Genomic DNA, 10,234 nt, shown 5'->3' on the forward strand with positions numbered 1-10,234 from the left:
ATAATACTTAATATGGAAAACCCAAAAGACTCCATCCCAAACTACTAGAACTCATACAGTAATCCAGTAATGTGGAAGCACACAATATTGATACACATAAATCATTTGCTTTCTTATACAGTGACAATGAAACTGTAGAAAGAGAAATTAGAGAATACATTCCATTTGCAACAGCACCAAAAACCATAAAATACCTTGGAATAAACCTGACCACAGAGATAAAGTCTCTATACTCTAGAAACCATAGGACACTTATAAAAGAAACTGAAGAAAACACAAAATGATGGAAAAATATTCCATGCTTGTGGATTGGAAGAATAAATATTGTTAAAATGTGTGTGCTGAATGGAAAAATGGATAAGGAAGATGTGGTCCATATATACTATGGAGTATTATGCCTCCATCAGAAAGGAGGAATACCCAACTTTTGTAGCAACATGGACAGGACTGGAAGAGATTATGCTGAGTGAAATAAGTCAAGCAGAGAGAGTCAATTATCATATGGTTTCACTTATTTGTGGAGCATAACAAAAAGCATGGAGGACAAGGGGAATTAGAGAGGAGAAGGGAGTTGAGGGAAATTGGAAGGAGAGGTGAACCATGAGATACTATGGATTCTGAAAAACAATCTGAGGGCTTTGAAGGGGTGGGGAGTGGTAGGTTGGGGGAACCAGGTGGTGGGTATTATAGAGGGCATGGATTGCATGGAGTACTGGTTGTGGTGCAAAAACAATGAATACTGTTACGCTGAAAATAAATTTAAAAAATTTTTTTAAATTTTAAAAATTGGGGGTGGTATGTGCTTTGGTGAGTGCTGTGAAGTGTGTAAACCTGGCGATTCACAAACCTGTACCCCTCGGGATAAAAATATATTATATGTTTATAAAAAATAAAAAAATTAAAAATTAAAAAAAAATGTGTGTGCTGCCCAGAACAATCTATACTTTCAATGCCACATGATCAAAATATGAACAGCATTTTTCAAAGTGCTGGAACAAATCACCCTAAAATTTTTCTGGAACCAGAAAACACCCTGAATCACCAAGGAAATGTTGAAAAAGGAAAACAAAGCTGGGGGAATCACATTGCCTGATATCAAGATGCATTACAAAGCTGTGATCACCAAGACAGCATGGTATTGGCACAGAAATAGATGCATAGACTAATGGAACAGAGCAGATAGTCCAGATATGGTCAAATAGTCTTCAACAAAGCATGAAAAAATATCCAGTGGAAAAGAGACAGTCTCTTCAATAAACTGTGCTGGGAAAATTGGACAGCTATGTGTAGAAGAATGAAACTAGACCATTCTCTTACACCATACACAAAGATAAACTTGAAGTAGATAAAATACCTCAAGGTAAGGCAGGAATCTATCAAAATCATAGAGGAGAACATAGTGACCTTGTTGACATTGGCCACAGCAACCTCTTTCAAAACATGTCTCTAAAGGCAAGGGTTACAAAAGCAGAAATGAACTTCTGGGACTTCATCAAGATCAAAAACTTCTGCACAGCAAAGAAAACAATCAACAAAATAAAGAGGAAAGCCATGGAATCTGTGAGGATATTTACAAATGACACTACAGACAAAGGGCTTATATCCAAGTTCTATAAAGAACTTCTCAAATTCAACACCCAAAAAACAATCAAGTCAACAAATGGTCAGAATACATGAACAGACACTTCTCCAAAGAACACATTCAAATGTCTATGAGATACATGAAAAAATGTTCGTTATCATTAGCCATCAGTGAGATTGAAATCAAAACCACATTAAATAAGATAGCATGTTACACAAGTTAGAATGGCCAAAATTAACAGGACAGTAAACAACATGTACTGGAGAGGATGTGGATAAAGGGGAACCCTCTTACACTGGTGGTAGGAATGCAAGTTAGTGCAATAACTTTGGAAAATAGTGTGGAGATTCCTCAAAAAATTAAAAATAAAGCCATCCTATGACGGCTTTTGAACTAATCGAATTGAACTAATAAATATTTATTTCAAAGATTCAGATGCAGTGAAAAGAAGGACCCTATGTACCCCAATGTTCACAGCAGCAATGTTGACAATAGCCAAACTGTGGAAAAAGCCAAGATGCCCTTCAAGAGATGAATGGATAAAGAAGATATATATAGATATCTATCTAGATATCTATATCTATCTATCTATATATATACCATATCTTCTTATATACCATATATATATACTGAGTATACAGAATAGACCACATACTGGGTAACAAATCAACCCTCAATTGATACCAGAAGATTGAGATTATTCCTTGCATATTCTCAGACTTTGAGAATTTGCTCTGAAACTGGAACTCAACCGCAAGAAAAAGTTTGGAAGGAATTCAAATACTTGGAAGCTGAAGACCATCCTGCTCAAGAATGTTTGGATCAGCCAGGAAATCAAAGAAGAACTTAAACAATTCATGGAAACCAATGAGAATGAAGACACATTGCTCCAAAACCTCTGCGGTATGGCAAAGACAGTCCTAAGGGTGAAATACATAGCCACCCAAGCGTGTGTATATATATATATACACACCATATATACCATACCATATATATATATATCATATACCATACACATACACACACACAATGGAATATTACATCTCCATCATAAAGGATGAATACCCACCTTTTGTATCAACATGGATGGGACTGAAGGAGATAATGCTGAGTGAAATAAGTCTAGCAGAGAAAGCCAATGATCATATGGTTTCACTTACTTGTGGAGCCTAAGGAATAACATGGAGGCCATGAGAGAAGGAAAGTAGAAGTGAATTGGGGTAAATCAGAGGGGGAGATGAAGCATGAGAGACTGTGGAACCCTGAGAAACAAACAGGGTTTTGGAAGGGAGTTTGGGGGCTTGGCGAGTCTGGTGGTGGGTATTAAGGAGGGCGTGTATTGGAGAACTGGGTGTGGGGCATAAATAATGAATCTTCGAACACTGAAAAAATAAAATAAAATGAAGTAAAATAATAAAATAAAATAAAATAAAACTAAATAGATAAATAAATTTGATTAGCCAAAAAAAAGCAACAATGAATAAAATATAGAAGTTGAAAACCAAAAAGACATAGCCACACTCCCATATAAGGCAAAAATTTCCATTGTAAATAAATCAATCTAAAACATAAAAATTTGTCAAATTGCTGGTGTCTGCCTTATTGAGTTTGGGAGCAGGATTTGGCAGTGACAGTGTGTTTATATCCCAGAGACTGTTGCCCTATGTGTGTCATTACAATGTTTCGGTGAATATCTTTATGCATGTGTACAGGTGTATTCATGCAATAATTTCTGTAGGGATTATAACTAGCAGAGAAATTGCTGGGTCATTGGGATAAGACACATTTTGAACATTTCCAGGCAGTGTTAAATTCGTTTTCAGATTATAACAATTTATGCTTCTGCTAGTACAGTTAGGAGAATTTTGAGCTCTCCATGTCTTCCCAGCATCAGTTGTCAGACACAAACCCCCTCAACTACTACATACATGTGGTATTTCATTATTTTCATCTGCATGCCCTTAGTTGCTGAGGTTGAATCTGGTTTCATTTTAAAATGGGTATTTTGGGTTTCATCTGTAAACTTGCCTATTTATACTGTTGTTAATTTTTCTATTGGTATGTTTTGTGTTTTTATTTTTAGGGGTTTCCCATATATTTTTCTAAATATATGTACTGTACTAAAACTGTACTACTGTACTACTGACTACTGTACTAAAACTGCTTCCTACTTTCAAATCCCACATTCTGACTACTGTACTAAAACTGCTTCCTACTTTCAAATCCCACATTCAATTCTTGATTCTTATCCTACTCGATGTTTCCACATTACTCATAGAGATGACCACTCCCTTGTCTTTGTTAATTTCTTCTCTCTTGGCTTTTGTTTCTTACTCTCTTCGTGTTTCTTAGAGATTATGTGTTTTCATTTCTTAATTGCCAGTGCCAAGAACATTGCCCAGCACAGATTAGATATTTAATAATGTTTCAGTATACAGTTTCTAGTGAATAGTTTCTTGTAGGATCAAGATACATATTTCAGGTCTGGTCCTTTCTCTTTCTTACGAGCTAGCAGAACACCTGTGCAAAATCATAGGGTTTCACCCAGTTTTACTTCCAAGTACTCTTCACAAAGCATTGTTCCTCCACTTCCTCTAACTGTAATTCACTGTATGTTGCAATCAGTAACATTTTAAAATGAACTTTTATCCTGACACTTGGTGACATTTATTCCAACAAGCTGGGGTGCAGAAAGCAGAAATTGTGTTAGATTATGAAGTATGTGATGTGATAAAATAATATCTAGAAAATGTCATTACATTCACTTTCTGTGATGAGTACTGTAGTATTTGAAGCCAGCTAGTCAGAGGTAAATAGTTATTATGTTACTTATTGGATGATTCCTCAAACCTGAACTGGAAATTAAAATAAAATAAATAAATTAAGAATTTTACAAAGTATAAAATATTTTAAAGGGATAAACTCATTTTTATTTTAAAATATCAAAATATTATAATATATGAGAAAATATTTCCCAATTTGTATTAAGTAAATGATTATGAATCACCAGTATCAGAGATTTAGAAATTACTTCAGTAGTAAGGAAATTGAAAACTCCACATTGATCTTTCATGACTATAAATTAATAAAAAGTTCAATTTTTTTCCTAAAAAGCAAATATGACAAATAAATCTGCTTTTAAAAGAAATAAAATAAACATACATGTCTATTATGATGAATGGAAAGGTCAATATAATTTCTATCTTTAGAATATAACTTGATTTATAATGATCTAAACTAATTACAATTTAACCATGAAATGGAACATATAATAATAAAAAAATAGAATAGATTGGAATATGAACCCTTTCTTTCAAATATTCCTTCTCATCTCTTCCCTCACAACTCACTCAAAAGAGTGTTGAGTGAAAGGTTTTCTTCTCCTGTGTATAGAAAATGATTACATGTATTAGAGACTAAAATAAATCATTTGCATGGACTCCACTGTTATATTTTTGGGGAAGAAAAGACACTGACATTTAATAAAACACTGATTTTCTTTGTGTTCTATGGAAAAGTGATTGTGGGAAGTATGACGATGAAACGGCCAGAAAAGGAGCAGCAATATTTAATGAGAATGGTTGGGAACTCTCAATTTTCCTAGTTTGTGTCCCACCAAAAAAAACACTTTTTTTTTTTTTTTTTTTTTTTTTAGAATTGGGGTTAACAGTGGGGAAGTAAAAACAAACAAACAAACAAACAAAACCACCTCACTTTTTAATATTTTATTTCTTTATCATCAATGAAGTAAAGTAATGGTGAATTAGTGGAGACAAACCCTGTAATACAGGGAATTCTTTTTTCTTGTCCTTCATGTCTGTTAGGCTCCCTATAGTTTTCATTACTGAATGAATTACATGCAGATTACTTCTTCCAACTTACCCCCATCCAATACCTTCTATAATACAATCAAAGCCATGTGAACTCGAACTCATGACCATATGTTGGTATGTGAAGATACAAGAAGAGAAAAACTTTAGATTTTAGTTGGTGAGGAGACCAGTTCCTTAAAAATATGTGTTACTCCATAGAAACAAAAGATGTCAGGTGACTCACTCCAGGCAAATAGGAAGAGTAAGAGAAGGTATGTCATACTTGCAGGTAGACAAGGTATTGAGATTAAGTGAAGTCTAAGTGGTTTCTAAGAAAATCTATGGCCCATTCATATTGTTTTATGTTTATTAGCGGCATGAACATCACCCTTTAAAAAGCTATAGGTTTTGCATTTGCATCAGAGATCTCCCACACTGAAAATGAAGGGTGACTTACAATAATGGAACATAGTTCTCAACAAATGTAAAACTCACACATTTAAATGATTTTTTTTAATTTTTAAATTAGCCATTTAGAAAGGTTTTGCAATCATAGTAGTATTGCTATTACTTGAAGTATTTTCACAACTTTTTGCAGTGTTCCTTATGATAATATTCTTACCTTATAAATTTTTTAAAGACTTTATTTATTTATTTGACAGACAATGACCACAGGTAGGCAGAGAGGCAGCCAGAGAGGCAGAGAGGAGGAAGAAGACTCCCCAATGAGCAGAGAGCCTGATGAGGGGTTCGATCCCAGGACCCTGTGATCATGGCCTGAGCTGAAGTCAGAGGCTTTAACCCATTGAGCCACTCAGGTGCCCCTCAAACCCATTCTTACTTCTCTTCTGCCCATCACACCTTTTTAATATATGGTGTCATATTTTACATTCTTTATTTTGGAATCCCTTGTCTGATTCTCACCGAAATATTTAATTTTTTTTTATTTTTTAAGATTTTATTTCTTTGTCAGAAAGAAAGAGAGAGGTAAAGCAAACACAAGTAAGGGGAGTGCAGGCAGAGGGAGAAGCAGACTCCCTACTGAGCAAGAAACCCAATGTGTGACTTGATTCCAGGATCATGAGATCATGACTTGAGCCAAAACTAGATGTTTAACCAACTGAGACACCCAGGCATCCCAGACGTATTTTTTTTAAGTGCCTTTGTATTTCCCTGTTTTTAATCTTACTTATGGTCTTTCCTTTCTTCTCAAAGAATCCCCTTAAATTATTCTTGTACAACTTGTTTAGTGATCATGAACTCCTTTAGTTTTTCTTTTTCTGAAAAAATCTTTCCTTCTATTGTGAAAGACAGCCTTACTAGACAGAGTAGTTTTGGCTGTAGATTTTTTTCTTTCAGCACTTTGAATTTTTAATCCACTCTCTTCTGGCTTGCAAAGTTGCTGCTGAAAAATCCTCTGAAACCCTTTTGGGGTTTTCCTCATATGTAACTGTCTTATTCCTGCAAGCTGATTCTAATTTTTTTTTCCTTATCATTTTTTTGCCACTTTGACTACTATGTGCGTTGGTGTGGACCTCCTTAGGTTGATTTTCTTGGGGGATTTCTGTGCCTCTTGGATTTGGATATCTCTTTCCTTCTCCAGACTATGGAAATGTTCAGTTATTATTTCTTCAATAAATTTTCTGCCCCCTTTTTCTTTTTCTTCTCTTTTGGGATCCTTACAATGTGAATATTATTATTCTTGATGGATCATTGAGTTACCAAAGTCTATTATCATTTTGTATAATTCTTCTTCCTCTTATTAGTTCATCTAGATTATATTCCATTACTCTGTCACTAATTTGTTCCTCTGCTTCTTCTAGTCTGTTATTTATTCCATCAAGGGTGATCATAACTTCCCTTATTGTGTTCTTCATCTCTAATTGGTTCTTTTTTATCTCTGTGTTACCGGTGTCACTGGTTTCCACCACTCTATTCTCAAGTCCAGTCAGTATCTTTATGATCATTATTTTAAATTCTCTATGAGGCATGTTACTTAATGTCATTTTCCTTAGGTCTCTTGCTGTGGTTTGCCCTTTTTTTTCATTTTTGACATATTATTCTGTCTTCTCAATTTGCCTAGCTCTCTGTTTCTATGTGTTAAGGAAAGTCTACCATGTCTCTTGCTCTTGAAAGTAGTGCATGGGTCATGTACTTTTAACTTGATGGTGCTGGTCCTCTTCTACGGGGGACATGTACCTGCTACTGAGACTGAGGTAAACTTTGGCCATTCTTCACAGTGAAAGTGGGCTTGGGGTGCAGTTTTATCTGCATGCATAAGGTGCATGCATCCTCCATGGGAGATCAGGAGACAATGTTGTCAAGGTCTGCCCAGTTTTCTGAAGGAAGAGATCTGCAACACCAGAACTGAGTCAGGTGTAGCTGGATAGGCTGAGTGCTGTGAAAGCAAGTTAGGTAGTGATTGCAGGTGGCACACTGGCTCCTGAAAATGGCTGTTTTTATGATGAGGGACAGGAGAGGGGAATAGGTCCTAACATCTTTGTTCCCAGAGAAGTCCCTCAGGTAATTCTGAGATTTTAACTCACCCTCCCATAAGCCCCAGCTGTCTTTCAAACTGTTGCTACCAATTATCTCTGCAGTCTCTTTGCTGTGCTATCTCTTTAAGGGCAGAGGCTCAGAGAAAATTTCCTTCTGGGCTCTCTTGGAGTGGGACCCACTGTTTTTTTTTTTTTTTTTTTTTTTTTAGAAAACTGCCTTTATTCTATTAGTAGTTGGAAAAATTAACTGGTACAGAAAAAAAGCTGGAGAGGAGAGTGAGTGCCACTCAACAGAACGGACAGCTCCTTTGGGAGGGAACCTGGATACAGTGAGGAAAAGGAGCACTGTGAACTAGAGCCAGACCCTGCAGTCCAGGTGAGACAAGTCATGCCACTTGCTGAAGTGTCTAAGTGCCTCAGGCATGAAACCAAATTCCTATTTATTTAGCCCAGCTCTGGGGAGGGGGTACTGGATATGTGGGACCGAGAACAGGTGATATGGGCCATCTTTTATCAGAGAAACTGACAAAATGGGAATTTTAAAAATGAATTTTCAATCTGACTTTATTTTCAAATACACTTTCTTTAAAAAAAAAAAAACCAATACACTTTCTGCAGGGATGACAAATATTAGTATTAGGAAATCCAATTATACAAAAAATACTACATCTAGTCTGGGGTAGATATATTTATTTTTTGGTAACATACATTAAGTGGCACTAATTAAACAGTAACTATAAAGTAACTAACATGAAACCACAGAACTGTAACTGCCACAGCTGCATAGACTTGGGCCTTTCTGGATGAGCATTTTCAAAAAACTGGATGCCCATCACAGAGTTATGCCAATAAAATCTGTTAAGGAGTAAAGCTCTGAAGTAGGGACTCACTATAGTATCTTGCAGCTGACAGATGACAGGCAGGACATGTTAGTTATAAAGTAGTTACAGCCTAATTAACAAAAGTTACCAACTGTTTCTTTTTCTAGAAAGAAGCAAGAAGTTAAGAAATTCCTTGAATTACGCCTGGTGTGTCAGGTGGGAGTGCAGAGGAGGGCTGTTAGAGCGGTGTCAGAAGGACCCCGGTGGTCAGGTGGGTTAGACATCATTAATAATCACGGTTGGCTTCTAAATACTGGTAGCAAGATGACTTCTGATTTGTAATCTTAGGTAAATTATAGATAAATGAAAAAGGCCAGTAATCATACACTAAGATTAATAAACAGCACTTCAAAATTAACCGCATGAGGGCTGTGCTTGCAGCAGGGTTTCACAAGACAAGGCACCCAGATTTTTTCTTCCCATTTCTGGCTTGCAGAGCAGCTCTCGTGGCTATTTCAAAAACCTCCCTCACTCCATCTTTGGTGTTTGCTGAACACTTCATGTATCCAAAAGCGCCGATCCTGTTTGCCATATCTCTGCCTTCTTCAGGTTTCACCGGCTCCTGCTTCATCTTGGCTAGCTCCCGCTTTGTGTGCTCATCATTCCAAAGATCCTTCTTGTTCCCAACCAGGATGATGGGCACGTTGGGACAGAAGTGCTTGACTTCCGGGGTCCATTTTTTTCTGGGATATTTTCTAAACTATCAGGGCTGTCAATGGAGAAACACATCAGTATAACATCAGTGTCCGGATAGGAGAGAGGCCTCAAGCAGTCATAATCTTCCTGCCCAGCTGTATCCCACAAAGCCAACTCTACCGGCTTTCCATCAACTTCCATATCTGCCACATAGTTCTAAAACACTGTGGGTACATACACCTCTGGGAACTGGTCCTTGCTAAAGACGATGAGCAAACAAGTCTTGCCACAGGCTCCATCACCAATAATCACCAGTTTCTTCTGGATGACAGCCATGCTTACAAATGTGCTGTAAGACCCACGGTCTGTGCGGCAGAAGTTCTACAAGTGCCTTGAATTTCTCAGATGAAAGGCACTTAGGCGACGACTCGCAGTCCCGTCTCTCTGGGCTGAGGATGCCTGTCCGCGAGTCGCAAGCTCGGAGACGGGTGGGTGGCTAAGGAGACTGCAGCACACTAATGAGAGAACCCATGGAGGACTGCGGGCGGTGGGTGGTGGGCGGCAAGCGGGGAGCAGGGAGCGCGAGCGAGCGAGGGGGGCACCCACTGATTTTAATGTTCCAATTTTAAGTCCTACTAGTTATATGCACTCATGAAATTCAGCCCCTCTGATTTTCAAAAACAAATGCTATGGGCATTTCTCTTCCCTTTATAGGCTTCCTGATATACTTCAATGTTTCTGGCTCTTCTTCATATCTATGACCCCCTTCTCCAGTGGTTAGAGCCATGGGGCTTTGCTTTCCAAGAAGTCATTGCCCTTCCTACT

General features: G+C 37.2%; 1 pseudogene; it reads right to left on the minus strand.

The window, feature by feature from the left end:
- Window positions 1-8,486: 8,486 nt before the first annotated feature.
- Window positions 8,487-9,909, minus strand: LOC101693678 (annotated as a pseudogene).
- Window positions 9,910-10,234: the final 325 nt, after the last annotated feature.

This window comes from Mustela putorius, unplaced genomic scaffold (genome assembly GCF_011764305.1).
Source record: "Mustela putorius furo isolate JIRA1106 unplaced genomic scaffold, ASM1176430v1.1 tig00003913_pilon_pilon_pilon, whole genome shotgun sequence".
NCBI classification, from domain to species: domain Eukaryota; kingdom Metazoa; phylum Chordata; class Mammalia; order Carnivora; family Mustelidae; genus Mustela; species Mustela putorius.